The 24,761-nt window shown below is 38.9% G+C and overlaps 1 protein-coding gene across 1 annotated transcript in view; it reads right to left on the minus strand.

The window, feature by feature from the left end:
• Window positions 1-24,761, minus strand: part of COL4A6 (collagen type IV alpha 6 chain) — a 101,563-nt gene that overhangs the window by 46,305 nt on the left and 30,497 nt on the right. The window contains exon 2 of the mRNA XM_083876283.1: window positions 22,120-22,203. The gene's annotated coding sequence lies outside the window, so the exon portion shown is untranslated. The remainder of the gene's footprint in view (window positions 1-22,119; window positions 22,204-24,761) is intronic.

Genomic DNA, 24,761 nt, shown 5'->3' on the forward strand with positions numbered 1-24,761 from the left:
TAGACAAGGTAGAATAATGCAAAGTTTTTTCCTCCCCAGGATGCACAGAAGTCATATCTGGTGAGAGCATGGCAGTGGAAATGAGCAAAGGGCAGCTCCTTGGCAGTCAGTGCCCAAAAGGGGAGATGGGTGGAATGAAAAGTGAGAGTCACAGCCCCTCTGTGCCCTGGCTTTCGTTGCCATGAGCACATAGATGTGTATGTGCATCATCTCTCCCACACAGCTGGTAAGATCAAGCAAGTTATTGTTCACAAACAATTTAAAGGGGTTTTATTTAACTCATTTCTGAGGAAGATACAGCACTAATTATAGATATTAGACAAGTCTCCTGGGGAAAACAGATGTTGAATGGTAGTAACTTCATGGGCAGCCACATCAGGACTGCTGGCCACAAAACCACAGCTTCTGACTCTCCTTAAGATACCCCCTACAACACACAACATTCAGGGATCTGCTGTGGGCTCATGAGGAAAGAACATGCAGTGTTGTGTTATTTCCCCTTCCACTTACCCCTAGCACCCCAGAAAACAAACCAAAAAAAAAAAGCTCCATGTGTTTCTAAAGAACTGTTTAAGTGAACAGTGACAATGAACTTGCTCCCTCCCCCTCTGGCTGGCATTTCCAAGCTGCCTTCCTCATGGACTCAAGTGACAGAAGATTCATTGTTGCAAAAAAATGTTGTCAGTAGAAAATTAGCTGTATTAAGTAGTGTACTGAACAAGTGAAATCCTGCCAGTGTCAGGCCTGTTAAGACTATTAAAAGGACATTGTATCTAGGAAGGCAGGGAGGGCTCAGCCACATGCTGGAGCCCAACAGACTCCAAACCTCCGCAGGGTTTGCTGTGTCCAGATCTGTTAATTTGCTTTGGGCTCCTCTCCAGTTCCTTCCTTTACAACAAATCCCTTTTTTAAAAAAAAGTCTAATTCCCCTTTGCAAGCAAAAGCTATGAAAAGTTAGTGTTGCCTCAGAGACCAAACGGGGATGAGGGCAAACAGCAGCTCTAGCAGGAAGTGACTGAGGAAGGAAGGAAGGAAGGAAGGAAGGAAGGAAGGAAGGAAGGAAGGAAGGAAGGAAGGAAGGAAGGAAGGAAGGAAGGAAGGAACCAGAAGTACCTGTCCATTGGCTTACAGTTTCTCATACCACATTATACCTACATGTGACTACCTTCCTCTTCCTGCCTGGGAACTGCAAATCAAGCACAGTCAAGACATGTCCTGCTCTCTCAAATATGCAGAGATCAGGAGATAACTCAGAGATAAGGAACAGACCCAGAAGTGGGAGACGAAAATAGGGAAAAGGAGCTACAGAAGCCCCTCCTGCTCTGTGAATTATACAGATGATATAATATTAATTCCTTAATTAGCAGCAGTAGCTCTACTGAAGCTGTTACTTCCCTAATTTTCACACTTACAGAAGTTTCCCTTATTGCTCCTATGGTATTCCAGCTAAAACAGAGCAACTTCTCTTGGTTTAAATGCTGAAAAATTAACAACTGAGAGAAGACTCTTTATATTTAACATCTTGCCTTTGAATCTTCATTAAAAAGTGCTCAAACTTGGCTTTCTACTCTTTGTCTATCTGCAGATTGTGTAGTCAGTAATGTGGCTGCTTATATCAATGACATTTGTCTTACTGGATTTTGCAATAAATTACATACTGAGGTGAATTTTTTGCAGAGACTATTTATTAAGTGAAATAATACAGATTACTTTTCCTATTTGGAATGAACCATAGCTGTGGTTTTTCAGTTGGTAAGAATATTATAATTAAATCAAACTTTTCAATTATTGTCACTGTGTTCTCTGTTTCTGCAGAATGTGAAGTGAATCATTAGAATATGAACAGTAGAGATTTGGATCCCAAGTATAACACTGACATTCTAAAAGCAGATTTAAATGTCTGTATTCATTTATGCTTCTAGGAGTTTCTCTCAGTTTGTCTCAAATTCCTGAGAAAAAGTGTCTAAAATGTTGAGATAACTGAATCTAAAACCTGCAGCCACCTTTCCTCTAGCTTAGCTAGCCATCCAATCCCAGCCTAACCTATTCTGGACAACAATCTTATGACCGCTTTTTTTGGCTCACTTTTATCATACTGGATTGTCCTATTATTTTTCTAATCTAATTATTCTATGGCATTTCACTGTTACACAGAAAATGTGTATCTGTAAATTGCTGTAAGTTAAGCAATGTTCCAGAAAAACGATCTTGTCTTTTTTCCCTTTGTTCTTACTGATGCACTACTATGTCCCTTCCCCTGTCTGATATTCAGTGTTTGTGCTATTACAACCAAATTAGTGCTGAGTACAATGTAATTCTGAAAGCAAGTCTGAGCTGGCATGTGATATATGCAGCATGACTGCCTCTAGGACTTACTACCATATCATGTATAACATTAATCATCCAGTGAATAAAGCAGCCTCTTTCTTTGGAAAAGAAAAAAATTACAAAACAAACAACAACGACAAAAAAGCCCCTCTACACATTTTTAAAAAGCATCCACTTTAGTCACCAGGCCATGTTCCACATGCTAAACATTCTGTTTACAAGGGAGAAACACAGCAAAACTTCTCATTATCCACTAAGGCCATTCAGCCCTAAAGGATGCTTCTAGTTAGAAAGGCAGGCAGAGAAAGTAGGCCATGCACAGATCTGGCCAGTACAGGGTCAGCAGCAAACAATAGATTCCCTGCAAGCAGTTTCCCCTACGTTTTGCCTCGCATAGCCTTCCCAGCATGTTCCTGGCACTTCAGAAAGGTCTGAGCAGCTTTCCTTGCACAGGGTTCTGCTAAAACCAAAAGTATCTGTTGGAACAGATAAAATCAGTCAAGATTTAAAACTCAGATGGGAACCTTCTCATGCTTATTCAAGATAGCAGATTTAGAAGAAAACCTTTTCCCAGAGACTTGTTACACAGTAGAGCCGAGGGGAGCTTTGCAAACATGTAAACAATTCACTTTAAAGGGAAAAAATGGAGCCTGTGAATTCTCATCTATACATTGCTTGGAAATACACAGGCCAAAGCAGGAGCGGGGAGCAGTAGAGGTCTGCAAATCTACTAACATAACATTTGGCAAGATTCCAGTTATCTCTAGAGGCTTAAGCAGAGGGGGTCCAGGCAGAATTTTACTGCAGTGCCTGATAATGTGAAGCGTCAGTCAGTCAGTAGCTGCTTTACTGGGCAGTGTCAGAGGATAAACTGCCATTAGTAAAAATAACTTCAAACCAAAGTCTCAGAGAGAAAAAAACATAGGATTTTTCACTTGTCCTATATAGGTGCTGCATATTGATCAAGGTAAGGACGGAAATGAACTTTCCACCTACTTGAATTCCCACTGGCTAAGGTATATAGAATAAATGATCAATTCCAATGTTGCTTGTCATCACATAAATTGTATGTTTAAGTCCTTGGACATTTACTACGTGACTGTATTAACACTCCAAAAAGCTTCATTCATTTGTTGGTATAAACCACACTTCCAGTCTGCTTAATCTTTGACAGACAGGTCTCATTGTCCCCAAAATCCCTCACTACACAATACAACAAAGACTCGAATGACTCTGTAGGGCTGCTCTGCTACCCACACTGCCCTGCGCTTCCTGCCCATATATCCCTGGAATTCATGACCATGCAGATTACTAAATTACACACTAGGCCAGGGATTAAGCATGGCTCTTTGTATGGGAGCATCTGAGGTCTGGAAGAAGATTTTACCTGTCACGGTCTGTGCTCACTGGGCCTTGATGAGGGGCAGAAGGAAGCAGCACTGCAGAAGATCGCAAACTCTGCTGTGTGATAATCAGCGATCTGTGCATGATGACAGGATAACCTGACTGGGGCTGTCCTGCACACAGCTCTCAGCAGCTTTGCACACACAGTAACCACCCTACCATTTCCAAATCAGCTCGGCAGCTTCTTCCTCCTTAAAATAAAAGGTGAAAGCCTTGCCTGCTCTGAGAGATGGCAAGCCAGAAAATGGCCTTCATTACACCCAGCAGAACTGAGAAGGGTTAGGAGTGCATCCTGCAGTTAAGCAAACACGCCAACAAGACAAAGGAAGAGGCAGGGTAGCTCATCAGTTGTTTTAATTTAGCTGCTAGTCAAAGCTGCAATTGTTGCTGATTGTTTTCAGAATGCTTTAAAGTTACATGTCCAAAAGAATTAGAAATAAAACCAAGGAAAAAAAAGGCCTGAAGTAACGGCATAAATCTAAACACTTCAAGGATATTGCATGCCTTTTATCCATTGCTTTTCACTTGAAAAAACAGAAGGCCTTCATCTTGATGTCTAGATGAGAGTGAAGAGAGTAAAGTCGTCTTTACCCCAAGGTAACTTACAAACAGCTGGTAACTCCAAGCTTTGGCTAAGTCTGTTTAGAAGTTCAGAAGTTACCAAGACAGTACAATGATGGAAATCAGGAAAAGTCTGTAGAGAGGCACCACATTTTACAAAAACAAGGTATTTCTTTTTTCTATTTTTTAAGAGTAGTAGGTGCTAAATTTTTTTTTTTTTTTTTTTTTTTTTTTTTTTTTTTTTTGCTTTTCTCCTCTTTGCATACATATTTTTCTAATAGCAAATACTGACATCTCACAGGTTTTATTAGTTATGTTGACATAGCCATAGTGTTCTGAAAGATGATACGGCATTTCTCACGTATTTTGCACTCACTTGGAGCACACTGAATGGCAGCATTATGTAAGGTCTGAAGGATACAAAATTCACAGCATAGCCACTTCTACGGATTTGTTTCAGACAGCAAACTGTGCTAAAAAACAACAAATGGGAACCAGTACACCACAATAAAGTGATGTTTTAGTTCAACATAGTCCTGTTACATCAAAGAGTAGTGTTACTACATGCCAGCATGATGACATGTCATTTTAGAGAAACCAAAACTGTCTCAGATCTGCAAATAGCCTCCTTGCACCTCATCAAAAAATGCAACCCCCCAGAAAGGCTGGGATGACGAGCACTGGGAGCGGATCTGGTCTGCACACACTCAGCAGGACTCTTTGGAAGTTGCTGCCAGTGCTCCTTTTGCAGCCAGAACAGCCACTGTTGAGCTACACAAACTACTCTAAGCCCTTTCCCTAGAGCCATCAGCCAGGGAACAACCATTTGACTGCCATTTGAGAAAAATAAGCAAAGCATACTTTAAAAGAATAGAGAAAAAAAAGAATCCTCCATTGATCACTGCTGCAAACCAGCTTTTTATTTCCCTTGTTCCTGCACTCACTCCAATTTCAGTTAAACCACAGCTAGCTGCAGTGACGATTTTCCATAGAATGTTTTATAAAGCCTCATACCATGCTGCATAGTATGCAACAGACTGCCCTCAGCCCACACATACACAGCACCCTTCTCACACCAGGCTAAGTTCCTGATAATCCCCACAGGCATTTCTAACAGCCTTTTAGCCACCAAGAGCAGAGAAACAGTGAACTGCTTCAATGAACACACACTCACTTCCACAGAGTTTGAAATCACAAAAAGGCTCTGGTATCTTCTCAGTGACATCCCTACAGACAAATGATGGCTGCAGTGAAGCTCAGCCCTGATGTCAGAGACAGGCAGCACTCCTTCACTGTCACTGCTCTTGCCAACACAGCCAATGAGATGGTTCCCATCTGAATTTTAAATCTTGACTAATTTTGAATCAGCATCAGCAAAAATGTTGTCTTGTATCTGCCACTGACTGGAAATGCCAGCTTTGCTAGTGTCTGCCAACCAAAGTCTGGGAGGAATCAATCCACTGAGGGAGGCTGAATAGGCAAGGCTCAAAAGCTGAATAGAGGAAAAAGAATCTGAGAAATGAAAGGAGATGATGTTAGGAAGTCCACAGGAGGCACAGCCATACTGTCCACCTCCAGTGTACAGCACAGGCTGAAGAGAATCCATGAGGGAAGCCCACAAAAGTCACCAACAGTCCTGCAGGTACAGACAGTCCTTGTTTCCAGTGCTGCAAGGATGTGCATTGGCGACTGCTGGTGATTGCTTATTATGGGATTCTGGTGGCCACCTTCTTGACCTGACTGCTGCTCCAAATGGCAAATCCAACAAACAGACCCATGAATGCTGAGCTGCAGTTCCACAGGTGCTCATGGCAGGCTGCAGAGCCTGGTTTTCATTTTCCCAGGTCTCACAGAGCACAGGACTTTTGCATCCTAAACACCAGGATTTTACTGGAGTCTCAAAAGCTGCATCCTCATCTCTTTGCTTTTCAGAAACAACATTTTTCCACTGACACAAGTAACAATGCAGTGTCAAAGCACTTATCAGTCATCCGGAATAACAGCTATTTTATCCTGGGGAAGTGAAATTTAACTATCCAGAAACTTTGTCTTTGCTGAACAAATAAAAGAAAATAAAAATGTATTTTCCTTGTCTTTGCAATATTAATTAGGTGCAGCAGCAAAAGGGGAAGAAATCTGTGACTCCTTCAGATTGTGATTACCAGTGTCAAATCAACATTATTTATTTTGATAGTTTTTTTTTTTTTCTATCACTACATCTTTCTAGTGCTAAGAGCTCATACTGTATTTATCAAAGAAACAATTGACTATATTAGTACCAAGTATTTTATTTTCCTCTCCACTATGGCAATATGTGAAATGCACATCCTTTTCCAAATACCAGCAGCTTCAAAGGCTTTTTTTTTTGTAAGTATCTCCAAATCCAGCAACCTTCCATGAAAGCAAGACAGATCAGATGCCTCCTGTATTTAGCAGGCCAGCACTCAGAAAGACAGCACTGTCTTGAAGATATTCTGTACCCCTGACTGTAAGTCAATCTAAATTATGTGCTGTACATACATTCAGTCACCCAATAAGGGCCAAATTAGTGCCCTATCCTCCTCTAAATTAAATAAAAGAATGCTAAAACTTGATCTACACTGTGATGATTAGAAACAGGACATTCCACAGAGTCATGTGGTGCTTTTATGGCTCCTTAACTCTGTTGAGAGGCTGCCTGGTCTGAGTGCACACTCACCCAGTCAGGTATGGCCAGCTGGCTGCTGCCCCACTCCCCTCCAAGCCCAGCCAGCTCCAGGGCAGAGGCTCTTGAATTCCTCTGCTTGCCTGAATCAGACTGTTCCAAGGTACTTCCAGCCTCTTCTTCGCTGAGTGTCTTATCCTTCAGCTTTGTTTGGGTGTATATTGGGAATGTTTTATTTTAATTAAATTGAGGAGCCATGAAATGAATCTATATTATGTCTCCTATTTAGTGAGCACTAAATCCAAATGCAAATGTTCCACAGTTGAACACAGATGGATGAAAATCCAGATCTGCCCTTATGTCCAGCTGCTTTGGGATCATTCCATGGTTTTGTCCCAGCTGTGTGCTTTCCTTAAAAAACCAGGACATTTTATGCTTAGAAGAAAAGTTATTTGGTACAAGGCCTTTTTATTGTTTATACAAAGTACAACTGATCCTGATGTGTAACTGAGGCCCCAGGCCCTGCTGTACTGCAAATACTGAAAACAATCATCAGACCAAAGCAAGTAGAGTCTTTGCATAAATGCTCTTTTTAAAATACGATACAGTTGGATGGAGTCTTCCAATTCTACCAGAAATAGCATTTTACCTCCCACATTAACATAGCTGTTATAGGACAGATATATTTCTAATTTACTGGAATAAATGGATTCTTCTGCAGAGGTGCTGTAAGAAATCTGTGTAGTACTCCTAGTAGCATGTAAGTTCAATGCAAGCAAAAAGTAATCAAGTGATAAATAAAGAAAAAGTAATTGATGGAAACAAGATCTCTTCCAAAATTATTTTTTCTGGTTAGGTTTCAGTGCAAAAGTTATGTGAAAATATATCAATATTTTTTCATTGATATTTCAACAAAATAGTATCTCAAACAATGCCTCATGTGGAAAGAACCTTAAAAATTAAAGTGAGCAGACAATTTGTAAATATATTTTTTGTTTAGTCTGGAATACAAATTTTAGGCAGCCCATACAACTCTTAAATCCTATCCAAACAAACTTAGGGTCAAAGTAAATTTTAAGAGTACACACCTAGAAATTTAGGTTTTATTCATTTCCAAAACTTGCGCAAAATATTTGGAAATTAGTTTAAACATAGGAAGCATTAGCTCAGAATCGGCAGAAAGAAAGTAAAGTGCATTATTAGTCATAGCCACATTTCTTTACTTCTTCATCTTGCAAGCAAAAAGGTTCCTTCACTCTTGGAAGACAACAGTTAAAACATGAATTCCTGTAAAGCTGAAATGAGATCAAATGCTACATGTTTAGCAAAAATTAGCAAAATCTACCTTTCTGACAAGCAGGACTTACTCTGGTTTTTGGAAACCCTCTCAAGTGTGTAACTCGAATAGGCAAGTTGTATTTAGGAGGGAGTTTCTGATATGCAGTGACATTTGGGAGCAGGCAAAGGGCACTGGATCCTAGAAAAGTGTAAATCTGTTCAGTGGCCATTTACATTCAAAGCTGCCTGAACTGTCAGGTCACCACACTCAAGATGAAAGAGTTAAAGGTATGTTCACATCTCCTGGTGAAGTGAGCAGATACTTGCTGGAGGTGAGTGCTGATCAGACAAGCTCTTGCTGATTTGTGAAATAATTGGACAGCACCAGCATTTCCAGTGTTGAGCAAGATGAGAGGGAGCACTAAAAACAGCTGGTGATGGCTCAAAAGTAGTGTTCCCCAGTTTTTCTAACAAAATGCACAGCCTAGGATGACTTACACATAAATAGCCGGCTTTCAACTTTGTTTAGCTGGAGCTTTCATTCTACAAGTGAAGCTTTTCACTCACACTTCTGCAGTTCAAAGAATATTAAGGTTTTTACATGTTTCTTCCATAGGATACAATTGTCAAATACACAGGGAATCCGTGTTTCCACACTAAGAGCCTGGATTATCCTCTGCAAAATAAGTTTGGACTCTTCTTGTCTGCTTTCTGCCTTGACAGGCAAACTGTTCGCACTTCATCTCTGCTTCTGGATATCGATTACACATGTGTAGTTACACCTAAATATGGAAAGTAAGGGTAGAGCTACAGTCTCTCTTTAAAAAAGGATATTTTACGCAGCCAGCATACCTGAAATACTGTGATCCAGGATCCCATTCATTTACCATTTTTTGCACAAAGCTAAAGCAGCATCACCAAAGACAGCTGAGTGATTTAATCCCAGCAACTGGTTTTCACTAATGTAAAGAACAGACCTCCAGCAAAGCTAAACCAGCAGAAACTGGTATTTCTCTGGTATTTCTGACACTGCTCTGAGAAATGTAGAAATGCAGCAGAAGAGAGTGAAATCAAGATCTGGTATTCACTAATATTTTGTTATTCACAATTTTAGAAACATGCTTCTAGAACTGATATTCCTTATTTAAAACTCTCTGCATATAGTCAGTAATTTAGTGAGCTCTTAATCTTTAATCTGGAAAGCTGAAACAAACTTTCCTTAAGACCTCACTAAACCCCAGGTGTTCTGGATCTTCCCAATACAACTATAGTATGAGATGGAAAGTAAACAGTCTAATCCATGTATAAATATTTAATAAGACACTTGAATCTGGAGCAAAATGCAGCTAACTCAGTGTTCCCTCTTTAGAACCAAACAGATTAGCTACATGACACAGTGTTAGTACAAACTTTCCTTGACTATAAACATTGGCTGATGTATTTCACCAATAACGTAATGTATAGGAACAGAGGAAGGGTTTAATCTGAAGAGAGGAAAAGGTCCAATTTCACAACTTTTCCTGAAGCATCTCAAGAAGCTCCCTGTGCATCCATCTCCTTTCTACTGGCAAGTAGTTGAAGCCCAGTTAAAAATCAATGGCAAATGCCAAGAGAAGATGCTGTTCTGCTTCATACATCCCCACAAAAAAAATCTCAGCCTGAAGTGGCAACAAGTATTTGCTAGAGACAATTCAGATGGGAGCAAGAGCAGCCAAAACATTTGAAATATTAAAAATGTACTATTTCATCTTAGAAGGAACTTACAATTTTTGTTTTACTCTCCTTCAGAAAAGGACCACTGAAAGGTGAGTGACAACACATTTCCTCTCCCATCTCTTGTATCAATTCTATTCATCTTCAGTAATATCAGACCATTTTTGTGTGGCCATGTGATGACACAGGATCAAATGACAGTTGTTCTGTCAGAGCTTTTTTGTGTACAAGTTTTCATTAAAACCACAGCAACCCCAGTGCTCCCTAACTAATCAAAGACTGAAAAGAGGCAGCTCCTTCACAGGGGATATTTCTATGGCTGATCTGTTGAGGAAATGGAAAAGTAGCTACAAATCCCATGAAACTGTAAAAGCCTCATAACTCTTCTGTTCACAGTTTACTTCACATCTATTTTCAGACCAACATTTCCACACATAAAATAATGAAAAGTATATGAGAAATTGCTAAAAATCTTTGTTGAATTGCATCAACTTACATTTAATAATATGATCATTTGCCATTCAAAAAGCCAATTTTTCATTGTGTGTGCCTATCATTCAACTTAGATTCTAATGCGGCCAGAAACAGAAATTACAGAGTTATCAGGAACTGAAGTTGCCTTTTTTACCAACAGAATTTCCATCCTTAAACAGGGTGCCATGCTCTTCCCTGAGCTAAACTCCATCCATGTGCTCTGCCAGTTTGAGTAGCAAAGTTATAAGGCAGATCAACATTGTATTTTGAGTGTAGACATGACTCCAGGTTGAAGCCTGTGCTTTGCTGTCACATAGGCTGGCAGATGCAGGGGTCTGCGTGGCTGGAGGTGTGGGATAAATTTGGGTGCACATTAAAGGAAAACTCCACACTCGCTCCTGTGCAGCTCAGAAAGGACAGCTCCACGTTCCCAGTCTGAACCACAGCACTGAACATCCCCTGCAGCCCCACAGCACAATCAGTGCAGGAAGCAGAGACAGCTGGCCCTCTCCAAAGGACAGGAAATGTCTTTTGGCCATTTCAGACGAGGGGAGCTGGGAGCTCCCTGCCTGCTGGGTGACCTGAGCACGGATGTGCAGTCACACACTCCTGCCTTGGGGAGCCCCTGACCCACGCTCCTGCAGACATCCACACAGCCCTCGGACATACAGCTGAGACCAGCAACACATGGAAATGGAAACACTCACAGCAACATGAAACTGTTTTTCCGAGGTCATTTTGCCAGGTCATCTAAGATTTTTATGGCCATAGCCTGAAGCACTGAAAGCAATCCCGATTAGCTACCAAGATAATAACCACAGCTGTACTATTAACAATGTGAAAACGAGTTATCACTTTCTTTTCAGTCTCTTAAAAATTACCAAAGACGGAAATTATCAAATTACTTCTAATTATCAAATGCTTGTTTGCACTCATGTAATTACTAGGCTCATGTAATTACTATATGCTTTTCAGTATAGAAGAAAAAAGTGATTTAAAAAAATCTTAAAATAGGGCTTTATACTTCAAGTCACATATTTTTAATTTATTAGGTAAGACCAAAGTAGAAGGAAGAAATGTGAACCAAATGCTGAGCTTGTTAGTAAAGCATAAACTAAAAAAAGAATATGTATATGCCAGACAGTTCTTATCAGAGGTAAGTCAGTGTTCCTAAAGATGCTTTATTTTTGTTTGTCACAGTTATCTGTTTCTACGTGCAGTTAAAACAGAGGAGATTTAATTAAGTACAGATTGATTTGACAAGGATGTTATTGTTTTTTATGAAGCACACTCCCACTGCCATTTCCCTTGGGTCAAGTGATGTATTTACTAAAAAAGTGTAAGATGGAAGAAAAGAACGATGTTTCTAAAAATTGAAATGGGTACAACAGGCACCACAGTTGCTTACAAGTTGATAAGACATTTTCTGAAATAACCATAAAAATCCCAAATCCCTTTTGCAAGGGCAAGGAAACCACTGTTAAACACTTCTCATGAGGCACTGCAAGTGACATGGAAACATGGCAGAATTGTGCTGCTCAAAGAGAAAGTCTGGAAAAAATCCCTTATCTGGAGGTTCCAAAGAAGACTACTGAGCAAGATGGAAGAATCATTCCATTTCCATATTCTTGAGGGACACACAGCTTGGGGTTTTTTTTTTTCTCCAGGGCAAACTATACTGTGATACTGTAAAACATGAAAAATCCCTTCCTCCTGCCCATTCCTGCTTCTCCATGTGCTGAAGAAAAAATCTTTACCTCTTTAGAGTAATTGACCTCAACAAAAACTCAACTTTAGGAACTTGTGCTTCTAGCAGCCAGGTCCCAGAGCTGAAACCTCTGTACTGGAAGTCAGTGAAGCAGAATGAAGTTCTGAAATGTGCCATTGACTCAGCATGGTCCCAACTGAGTATCATTTGCAAAATAAAGTCTTAATTTTGCAGAGGGGATCCAGCTTAAAGTAATGCACTTTCTCCAGCTATAACATCCTGCCAACACTATATGGAGGATTCACACAACTTTTCTAAGCAAACGTGAAGAAAAATACATCAGGAGGTACTTCCCTTGAAATTACTTCCCTTAACACAAATTTCACATAGAATACACATAAATGTTTGGTTGAGCAGTCATTCTTAGAAGGCAGTAAGCAATTTGCTTTAAAGGTTTGAAAATTAAAATCCTGGCTTTCTCACAGATGTTGGGAAACCCCTCAATAACTCCAATGGAATCCAGCTTTCCTCTTCAGTCCAGACTGGAGGGCTGAAAATACTGATACACAATACAATAAATGTGTGACAGAGCCCAGCAAGAAAAAAAAATAATGCTGAATACAACATCTACATTAACTCTGTGAAGAAAACCTGACTATCTTTTGTTACCAGTGTACAAAATACATTTACTGCAAGCAGAACTTCTATTCACCCAAAGGTTCTCAGGAGTTAAGGCACATTCCAGCTGATAAAAGACAAGGGAATGGTTAAACTAGATTAGTTCAGGTTTTAGTCCTGATGCTAGAAAAACAAGTGAAGTTTAATTACTTTATTGCTCTGGAAAAAAATCTGGAGATAACACTTATGTCATTTTTTGTTTCAAGACAAAACATTAAATCTCAGGAAAATTTCCTTTAAGGTCCCAGAAACACTGATCCATGCCTGCAAGGAATCACTGGGTGTCCCAATGCTGGTTTTGTAATGCTTTTGGATTTACAACACAAGTACAGCTGGAGTTATACAGGGAATGACAACCTGCTGCCTTGATTTTGCATGCAGGCTTTACTTCTTTATTTTAGTTCTGCTGTGAGACAAACTGGGCTATATTTCCACTGCTAATGATATTCCAAAGGTTGACATCTTCCAAAAACATGTTGCCCTCTTAGGAAGATATGCCCTAATTAAAATGGGACAAGACAACTTCTTCTGCTATCTTCTCTTTCAAATATCTCTGAGTTTGGAGAGAAAATGTATTCCAGAAGAAGTAACTACTTTCAGAGGTTATTAAGGAGTACAGAAAGCTAATTTTTAGAGTTTTATATAAAAATATTTTCTGTGAATTCATTTACTGTCCTGACAATATAGTTGAGTAAGCAACAGATTTCTTAATTAAAACTTCAAGAAACATATAACTAATGTAATTCTCAAAGAGTCAAAGCACTTTGGAGCATCAACTTTCTCCTACTGTATATTTGTAACTGCCCTGCACTGCAGGACTTTAAAGTTCTTTTTATACCAAAATCTATTCTCTAAGTGTAGCAGTTGCAGCAAACAGCTATGACAAGAATGCCTTGGCTGATGCATTTCTCTTCTTTTTTTCCCCCCCTTCATTTATAAGTTTTTATTCTGTTTTTAGAACCTGATAGGAAATAGAACTACCCAGACACACAAGTAGGCAGATGGTGCCAGTCTGACAATAGAGATGGGAGCAGAAGGGATTTGGTGTTCAGGGTGATTTGCCATTCTGTTAATATGCATCCCAGCTTCAGGAGCAGGTGAACAGAACACAGCTCAGCTATAAAGCAGAACAAGTTCTCCTATACTGTTCCAGCAGAATATCATGGATGTGAACACAAATCTGAGAGATCTGTCTTAAGAGATAGCAGCTCTGTAGGACTTTGAAAAACAAAATTTAGTGCAGAATTGCACCACCCTTAGTGCTAAACACTAGGTACTAAAAAATTCTTCCTTTACCATACACTGAGAATTCAGCACACGCTGAGTCATTTTATTAGACAGCTTTCTTTGATCATTTAAAACAAGTATCATCAATCTTTAGAAAAAGACAACCAGATGTTTCTTTTTAATAGTACTTCAAAACTTGTGCACTATTTGTACTGTATTTATTATGGATCAAATCCAGAAAATTTGAAATTATTTTAACTTCCTGTTTATTAGCTTTGGCAACACTCTGCTGTTTTTTTAAAGAAGACCCAGAAAAAGCCCTTCCAAAAGTCACCCATAACGAACAAGAACATTCGCATCCATGCTACTTTTCAGACTACTAAAATGTTTCTATTTCCAAAACAAGTGGCTGGATGAGATACCTGATGCAATTCACAGTATCCCATTCTTACTAGGGTTGCATCTTTCCTCCAAATTTGTTTTCTATTTTGGCAACTCCACAGAAGGTCAAACATATCACCCATCAAATCAGGACATTTTGCAAAAAAAATGCTTGTTCTATCAATGGATTTATAACTGATTAGAGAGCAACAGCTAAAATGTCTCTAATCAACAGCTTAAAAGGAGGAGACTGGCAAACACCTGAATATTCCTCCTATTTTTGCAGAATAAGTAAAGTCAAGGGAAAAGTTATATAATTTACACTTATACCCAGATTCTCAGCCAGACCACTCTGTATCCTACATGTTATTAATTCTTCTCTTATTCCCACTATGTTCTGTTATTTGGATGCTGCTTTATTTGTATTAAAAAAAAAAAAAGTGCCATCATTCCCTTTTATTCTTGTCTTTAATTTTCTTCACCTTTAAGTGTTCAGAAAGTCAGCTGAACACCAGCAAACACACCTGTTCCTCATTCACAAGGAGAATGAGAATTCACAGCATCTCCCATTTTTCCTTGCCTATCACTGATGGACAATTTATAGTCTTGTTCTCCAAAAATCTCCCATCAGGAAAAGCTGTGATTCACACCAAAAATATTGCACATATTTCCCAGAAAACAGGTAGCCTGAGACACCTATTGCATTCAGCTTTACTTCCTACTAATTGGCACTCCAGCCTGTTGTACCTCTCCAAGCAGAGTTTGCCTGGTTGACCGTGTCCATTGTGTGCCCTATCTGGCTGCAGGCTCCATGACTGGCATACTTCCTGCCTATCTGTTGCCTAATTAAGTTTGCTTTGTAGTAATCCCTGCTATTGGCTGTCTTCCTGGCTCATGAAGCAGCTAACCTGACTGTCAGCCAAAGCTCTTCAAACTGGGCCTTGCTCACAGATTGGTTCTGTGATCCTTCTGTTCCTGAGGGTGACTTACTCAAGGGATCACACTGGAAATCTCTGTCACACCTTTCACTCAATGCCAGCGGAAACTCTTTCAAACAGACTCTTGTTTCTGCAAAGGGCACCTCTTCTCATTTTAAGAAGCTTTAAAAAATAATTAGTAGCAGGAATATCCTGAGCCAATCACACTTAGATAGAAGATGGGCAAGTTTTGGAGTGGGGTGAGAGGTAAGAGGCATGACAAAAATCAGGTATTTAAGAAAATTTAACCCAGACAAAAAGACATACTCTAGGTGGTGAGAAGTATACATGAGTAATATAGAATGTGCTGGAAGAAAATGCCAATTGGGTAATTTCAAGGCAGGATATAAGTCACCCCTACTTGTCTATCGAATGCTTGGAGAGTGTCTTGTGCCATTTCGCAGATGTAAGAGGGCATCAAAAATCTCTCTTCAACTGAGACATCATTGCAGAACTAATTGCACAAAATTCTACAACTTTTGTTAGGCAAAAGCCCAACCAGCCAATTACATGTTCCAAAGACTCATGATAACATTTATTTTTCTTGTCCTGGGCAGGACACCAGAGAGTTTATCCTCCTGCAGAAATTCTTGGTTTTCTTTCTGACTTCAAGGTGGACTGGCTGACAGAAAACAATTTTAAGAATATTTATAATACTTCTCCTACAGTGAATAAATGAATACACAAGAGAAATTGAAAGGTTGATGCTAATCCTATTCTAAGGAGTTACATGGCAAGTAAAACATCACAGACTCATCGAAGTCTCCATTCTATGGTCAAGAAAGACAACGATTTTTACAAAGAAAGAATTTGGATGCATGTTTTTATTCTCCACTACTTAGGAAGCTGAGGGTGTCTGCCTTGTCCATATGGAGCAAATCCATAGCTCAACTCATCACTTTTAGTCTTGGATAAAGTGCCACAGAAATAAGGTTAGAACAGAAGGTCAGTGGTGGCAAGGCTCCAGAGAGGGAGATACAAGTCCAGGCTGTCTTCCCCTCTGACTGCACACCTCAAATGAAATCAGTGGCAGTGACAGCTTTGCCTTCAAGGCAACAGCATGTTCCTCATGCAGGTTACCAAGGGTAGCCATGGCAGCTCCTACAAACAAAAAATGATTCCTATTCCTAGGGCAACACGCCTGCACCCTCAGCTCATGCCAGCAGCAGAGCAGGGAATCACCAAGTATCTTCAGGTGAGGAGGACTTATCACAGTACAGGGCAGAGGGATCTGACTGTGGCAGCTAAGCACGACTTTCAGGAGTCAGGTCACATCCACATCAGTAACACCTCACCTCTGAGAAGCTCAGTTTGAGAAAATTAGAAACTTTCAGGCTAGAAAGTAGAAAAAAAAAGGACATTCACTTGGCATAGTGAGACTACACAACTCCTTAAACTAAGACAACTCAAAGCATTGTAGGATGAAATAAGGAACTTTTTAAATGCTCCATTTGCTTCCAAAATAGTGTAAAGACTTTAAAATCCTGGGTTAAAGCTCACATGAAACACAATTACTTGAACAGTGACACGTACTTCTCTGCTGGGCTTTTCCAAGCCATCTGGAAGTGCTCTATGGAGCACAGCTTGAGGGCCCATGTTCTGGTTGATTTCAAAGGTCCCCACTGCAATTACAAAATCTGCTGCCCTTGCGGGCAGACTGAGAAAGAGTTTCAGGTCACAGAGTCACCTCACCGACCCTAGTGACACAAAAATGCCATGGATCCTGGTTAGTTTTGAAAGCTGTGGAAATCTTTTTAACAAGATACATTTCCTAGAATATATTCAGCCTCACTTAGGACACATCACCCTCTCAGACAAAACTGCAAACCAAATTCCAGAGTCAGGATTTGCTGGCAGAGGCTCCCTGGTTACCCTGTTTAAACACAGCTGTTATCATTACTGAGTTCTGTGATAAGAATTCATCTGTCCCCTGGAGAAGTCTTCCTGAAAAGATGATGTAAGACTGCACATAGGAACAAGTTTGGTCTTGATGCCCATTGCATAAGGAACCCTTTCAAACGCTGTTTTAATACTTTGTGCTGTTTTAGTATTTGGTGTGGTTCTCATTAGAGAGCTAAGCTCAGTGTATTTAGGTTGGGTCAGGAGGACATGTACAATAATTGTTTAATGCTACATTTTGCAAAGTTTGTTTTATTACTTAAAAAAAAGACAAACCTTGGCAGTTGTTAAAAAAAAGCAGCTGGCACATAAGTTGTTTGACTTAACTATTACCTCATTTTCTTCCAAAATATTGCCAGAACTTCTTAATGACAGCAAACAGATGGTCAACATTTTTCAATGTTAGAGATAATCCTCTTCCCAAACCAAATAATGGCATTTTATATGTTTAACCAGAAGGGAATTTGAACAAGAATTAGACATTATTTACCATCTTTACAAAAATAACTAGATAACAATCCCAGTATTACTTGTACCTGTGTCCAAGGTTAGAGCATTTAGCCCTGCTCACACCTTGGCACTGTGAGTTGAAAGAAATGGCAATATCCCACAGTCTGGTTTGATTTTAACTGGTCAGCCTGCAGGCCACGGGTATCAAATGGCAGCACTATGTCCCACAGTGCTTGTCAAGCCAGGCAGCAGGAAGCCACATTGAAACAGAGAGAAGTTTGAACCAACAGCATTCAAGAATTTTGTCACCAGCAAATTTGTTTGTGTAAAGCACTTCTGCAAAAAAAAAATCATTTTGTTGAGTCGACACTTCCAAAGAAATTGTGTTTTATCAGGAAATCCCTGACTGTTCCAAACAGAGCCATTAACCAGCCAAAGCAGAAACCAGCAAACATTATTAAAAATACAATTTATAATTATTACAGTCTCATAGCAAAGAAACGTCAACCAATCATCAATTAATTATCACAAGAGAGACACTTTGTACACCCAGTATTAAGTTGAGGGGACTAATTCCAGACAAAAGTTAATCTAAGATCTCTGGCCAATGCGACATTAGTTTATGCTAGATAACAATTAGATTAATCACCCGAAGTTCTGACCTCAGGTTATGCTGTTCACTGCATGGATGTTGAGGATCTGTCTATCTTTTCTTGCTTGTTTGATCTGCAGTAATTCTATCAAAAACTCTTTGATTGCCCATAGATAATTTACATTACACTTACTGTCATCATTTTAACTTTAGTTTGCTAATCGATCATATCATGATATTCTAATGGGCTTCAAATTATAAATATATATACACATTATATATATACGTTATATATATATATATATATATAAATCTGACATAATTACATATTACAGGAAAAAGAAAAAAAAAAAAGAAATATAATTAGTAACACCAGTTTTTCCCAATTTACAGCACTTGTAAGCTGCAAAAGCTGCCTGGGACACAGCCTCTCCTGAGTAGTTTGTGAAGCCCTGGAAACAATTTTTCAATTTTTTTCCCTTAATTTCTTTTTTGGTGAGGGAGAATAAAAAAACAAAATATTATCTCCAGCACATGTTGAGCAAAGTTTAAAACAAACTCTAATAATGTTATAAATTCCAAGATAAGGGAACAGGCATCAAGAGAAGGTATACATGAAACAAAGATTGGGTCTGCTATTTTATCTTCATGAGTGTTTAAGAGTTGATGACATTATATAAAAATAAAAAAGCCAACATTATTATAAACAAATGCAAAATGAGCTGCAAAATGAAATGGTGCAGGCTGCCAACTATTCAGTGCTTCTTGATACTCTGAAAGCATGAAAAATGTTCCCTGCTGACTTATCTGCAGTGCATTTCTTAGCAAGACAGCCATCAATACAGCTTGGAACCTTCAGCAGCATCATCCCTGCCCATGAAGTGTGGACAAACAGTGAGCAAGTGGAATGAAAAACACTCTTTTAAACACAATAAATTCTTCTGACAGTCCCTGTAGATCACTCATCTGCACTGAAACTGGACATATCCTTGCACTAGGATAGGGGCTAGTATCAGGATTTACATTCACCTCCTCGTTTAACTTATAATTTAATGAGGTTGCTTTTCTTTCACTTTTCCTCTTATGCCTCACATATGAAGCACTTTTTCTACCCATCAGCTGCTGTTCCTAAAGACGACTGTATGTAAGTCTTGCATGCAAAAGTGGTTTCAGTGTAAGTTTGTGTTCAGACTGTCTCCTGCTCCAAAAAATTATATGTACCAGGGTTCATTGGGATGGTAACATAGCAGAATTCCCTTTAAAATTGCCTTAGCTGGATAACTGGTACCTCAGCTGGCCAGAAAAATGGGAGTAGGGACACAGAGATTCAGAAGATCCACACATTCATCCAGAAACTCCAGCTAGGCAGGGGCTCCTGTAACCTGGAAGCACCACCCTTCCTTCAAAAAATAATCTCAATTATTCCACAGATTGCTGACTCACTGCATAGAGATGAGTCTTCTGACAAGGTCAGTCTTACAGGTACTGAGATTATAATGGTTTTTTGAGGGTTTGGATGGGTTATTTTGGTTGGTTGGTGTTTCTTTGTGTTTTTTTGGTGTTTTTTTAATATATCCTGCACATACAGCCTATAGCAAAAACAAGAATGTGGGCACCTGTGGATTACACACATATGCATCTCATTTCTAGAAATACCTCTCACTAGTCAAGTAGTCTTAGGCAGTTTTGACATTTTTATTGCCTGAATAAAAATTTTAAAGCTTGATCTGATCAGAAGTGAATTCAGGGAGGACATTTAAGGACATTGTCTATACTATTTTCATTAAGCTGTCAGCTTATTGTAATTTTTTTTGTGCTTTTTAGCTATTTCCTTCTTCTAAAAAGAAAGCTTAGCTTTATTCTGATCCAGTTAATTGTGGAAAATTGACAGCTGGAACATTTTTTTAAACAAAATATGGATTCAGGGCATTGACAAAGCACTGTCTCTGTCTCTGAAGTTCAAGGCTTTGCAGCAGTGGAGAAGCAGCAAGGCAGGAAGGCAAGGAATTAGGCTGTACAGTGTCCTGCAAGAAACAAGCTGTGCTGTAGGATACATAATCACCTCATCCCAGCCAGTCACCTCCACATCCTCAGGCATGGCAGACCCCCAGTAGCTGCCTGCTGATGTCCAAGAAGGTGTCAGGAGGCTCAGCAACACTTGGTGGAAGCAGTGTTGTAAAAGGGAAAGATTACCACTTGTAGAAGACAGTTTACTCCACAGACAGGTCTCAGCAGGATGGAATATGTGTCTGAAGGACTGAAAATGCCCCACCAACACAAGGCACGTAAGAAATAAGCTAAAAGCCAAATGAGTTCTCAGGTCAGCAATGAAAACAGCCTAAAATCTTTGTGACATCTTAACAAAAGAGATGCCAAGAGCTCAAACTGCAAGGTCAACAGCGTTGTGGCCACTTCAAACAATCAAGCTGTACCCTGGGAATGTAAAGCGACAGAAGAATGATGCTCATGGCTGTCTAAAGGTCAAAGCATTTACAGGATATTGTGTTCCAGAACCAAACTGGGTCTGTCCCTTACTGTATCCAATCACAAAAGGTAGTGAGCAGTTCACTTGAGCTCATATTCTAGGATGTACTGAGAACTTTGCAAGGAAGTTCTCAATACACCCTAGAATATGAGCTGAACTGAATTGTTTCTGCTTCTCTGTTTAGACAAGTGTTCCCCCTGCCACATGATGAATTAAAAGAAATTTTATATTTCCAGAACAAACACATCGCCCGTTATCAATTACACATTCACACTCTGCCTACAATAAGAAAAAACATGATTTTTAAAACAGTCATTTTGAAATAGCAACATCTTCCTAAATTCAGCCCTGCATATACACATACTGTGTCACTGAAATAGACAGGAAAAATCAGCACTGCTAGTGTTTAAATGAGACTTAATTTCTTCTGTTTTCACTCAGAGGATGAGTTTTCAGTACAATTTCAGGAAGTACAGCTGATAAATTAAACAACTAGTATTATTTCCCTTCTCTTTAAGCCTTTCCAATTCCTCAAGTACCTACTGTGAGCTCTTTCATCCTTTCATCTCCAAAAGCAAAATCTGGAAGATTCATTTTCATACATGTTAAAATGCTCTAGAGCTTAAGATAAAACATTAAGTAGATGGTGTCTGGACAAAAATTAACATTACAATTGAAGGCAGAGTGAAGTCAGTTACTTCATTCCCCTAAGAGAGGAGATAAGCAGCTGCATTAAGATAAGTTATAGTCTGTTCATACAAGCAAAAGAAATTAAAGATTTGTAGAGAAATCTTGCTTAAACATTTGGGTTCTTCAAATGAAGACTTCAGAGAGAGAGAGACTTTAGCTACATAAGCAACTTTCTCAAAGGGAATTGCTCAGATCCATTTGGAATTTTTATTCCTCCACAACCAAATACACAAATCAAAAACACTTCCACAAATAAACAGAAGCTATTACAGTAAGTCCTGGGCAAAATCTGTGCTAGAAGCCCACACTACTTTGATTTTCCTAATTTTAATTGTTGCAATCTACTTAAAAACCATCTGACTTCGTTTGAACTAGGACTCAGATCACATAAAGAAATAGGATTCCATTGAAGACTCATTACAAAGCGAGCCATTTGTAAATCTTTAGAAGAGCTTTTGAAATCTTGGCCAGGAACATTTAAAATGCAGCTGGTCTTCATCATTTGTCATTTCATGAGGTCATTAGATGGAGAATTACACGTATTAACATGGTGTTTGTTTAGTTATTTATTTATTTCTAAGAAGATTGCTAAGAGGCAAGGACAAATTCTATTAGTCTAAACAAACTTACCCGTGCACCCTTCTCTGGAAAACATTTGCATCCAGCACTGCAATCACGGCCCCCACATGGCCCACTGTAGGACTTCTTTCCACCCTAAAAAAAAAAAAATTAAAATAAATTGAATTTTGTAACTATTTGCTAGCAGAAGTTCTTTAATTAAAAGACTTGGTTTTGACACTTTTCATCTACATTGCATTTTTTGTGTGAATTTGCTGGGAAGTTAATTGGGCAAAATGTAACTACATTTTAAGTTCTCCACAATTGGATCCTTTTCGGAACCACCAAATAAACAGAAAAAGCTGGGTTAGCAATTCTTTGAGGACAAATGAATTTACACAAGTTGGTGCTCTTCTGCAAGGTGCAGAGTGCTTCCTAGGGCTCTCAGACCCATAAAAGTAGATGCTTTGCGATACACAGTACACTGTTAGACTAGGATCATCATTAGTAACTACAACTTGTGCCTCAGCCATTCTGCATAAACAAGTATCTTTATATCAATAGGAACTATCAAGACAAATTTAATTTTAGGACCCTTGCATGTTTCTAAGAATAAGAAGCTGCATCCCTTAACCATGAGAATAAAAGCTACTGGATGAGAGAAAATGGCATTTTAAACTAAGAACACATGTGCAAGGAAGTTGTATAGGAAACCAGCATGGATTTGGATTTAAACTGAAAATATATCCCAAATTTGCTGCACTGGCATTAGTTGTTTCAAGAATAATTACAGTATTTATGTCAATCTAAAGTCCCTATATCACAAACTCAATTCCCAGCTAATAGAGTATGTGAAATCTGACTACATGAATTTAGTTTAGAGTTTGACCTGCTTCCACACTACACAGGTTTGAGGGACTGGGCTTCCCAAAGCCCTGCAATGCTACTGACAATAGTGAAAATCCTGGAAAAAAGGCCCCCTTGAGCAATGTGGTTTTGTTACACACTATGAATACCCCTCTCCAAGGAAACTTTCACTGTCCAGCATGCTCAGGTAAAGTCCCTAAACTCTGAAATTCTGAAAGGAATAAACATTTAAGCTTCTCATATCAAGGTGATCAAACTAAATGCCAAAACAAGTTCAGACTGGAGCCAAACACTTCCTTACTAAAGGCATTCACAGGAAATATTTTTAAAGCCTTTAAAATTTCCTGACAGTGAGGAACGTGAAAAATGAAAGATAATTCATGCAAGCTTCTCAACTTTGAGCTTCTTTGAATCAGCTTCTCAAAAGAAAGTAACTAACCTGACATCACTTGATCTGTGTTCTGCTGAAGGTAAATGAAAACCTCTATACATGCTGATGTTTACATTGTTCTGCTAAATTAAACACCTTTGGTTTTAGAATGAACAGATATTAACAAAAAGCCTTAAATCCAATCTGCCACACTTCCCTATCCAGAAAGGAATTTTATCTCTTGCTGTAAAATAGTCATAACAACCTTCAAGCAATTCTAAGAGGCATTGAGTATAAGAAGAAATCCTATGAGACCACTTTGCAGACTTTTCACAAACTGAAAGTGTGTCCCTATTTTGTGTAAAATTGTGGTCACCATGTAGTTCTAGGTTTCTGTTTCACAGCATGAGGAGTCACTTGTGAATGAAGGCATTTGGAAAGGAAGCAAAGCAAAGCCAGTTGGCTCCAAACCAGGTGTACATACCCTGAGTATTTTATTTAGGGGAAGTAGCTGACATCAGACACTCCATGACTATTTAAATCACAAACAGCCATGTGCATAATATTTGTGTACACAACTCTAAAGGCTGCTAGAATATAAGATTCTAGACAACAGTGTTCTCTTCTGGAATGGTTATACATTTTCCCATTCAAATATATGAATGCAAGGTCATTCAAACATTTACAGATGGTAACCTGACCATGTAAACATAAGCCTGTCATACTTGTTCAGTGCATGTATTCAGGGGAGAGATTTTTTTCCTACTGCTCTACATTTCAGATTGATGAATATGCTCTTTAAAAAAATATATTAAAAAATAAGCTAATTAGTTATAGTTATAAACTCCATCATTATAAGAGAAATTAATGAAATAATTTTTATTTCATTGCATTGAAGCAGCCAAGATCCTGAAAACAACAAACAAAATAGCAGCACTGTTACACAAATACACACCTTTAGATTTAGTATCAACTGAGTAACATACATCCTGATTTAAACTGAGTTATTTCAGGCTTACATAAGAATCGCTATCATGATTTCAATTTATAAAAACCCACTCTATTTGAGAAATATTGATGCAAGAGAGAAACTATTATTAAAAGACATTCAAAACCAAGAGTCATTGTAAGGACATTTTTCCTCTCATGCTTCTGGTGTACCTCTATCAAGCATTTATGCACAGTTGATTCATGCAGAAGCAGTGGCACTCAAATCTTTCCATTGACTTCAGCTTGTTCTGGACTGGAGCCAAAGAGAGTAAAGAGACCTGACAGCTGTGATGCCATAAGAGATGTCCCAAAATGTTAAAAACATCTTCTTTATCATGAGGAAGCTAAAGTAGCAATGGTGGAAATGGGCACAAAAATTGGAAAATTTTAGTAAAGAATGGATTCTAAGGAATGGTAACAGACAAAATCGGAGTGTGTAAAGTACACTGCAAAAAGAGCATAGTCATGATAAAAGAATCTATAAATC

Source organism: Zosterops lateralis, assembly GCF_965231275.1.
Source record: "Zosterops lateralis genome assembly, chromosome: 21".
Taxonomy (NCBI): Eukaryota; Metazoa; Chordata; class Aves; order Passeriformes; family Zosteropidae; genus Zosterops; species Zosterops lateralis.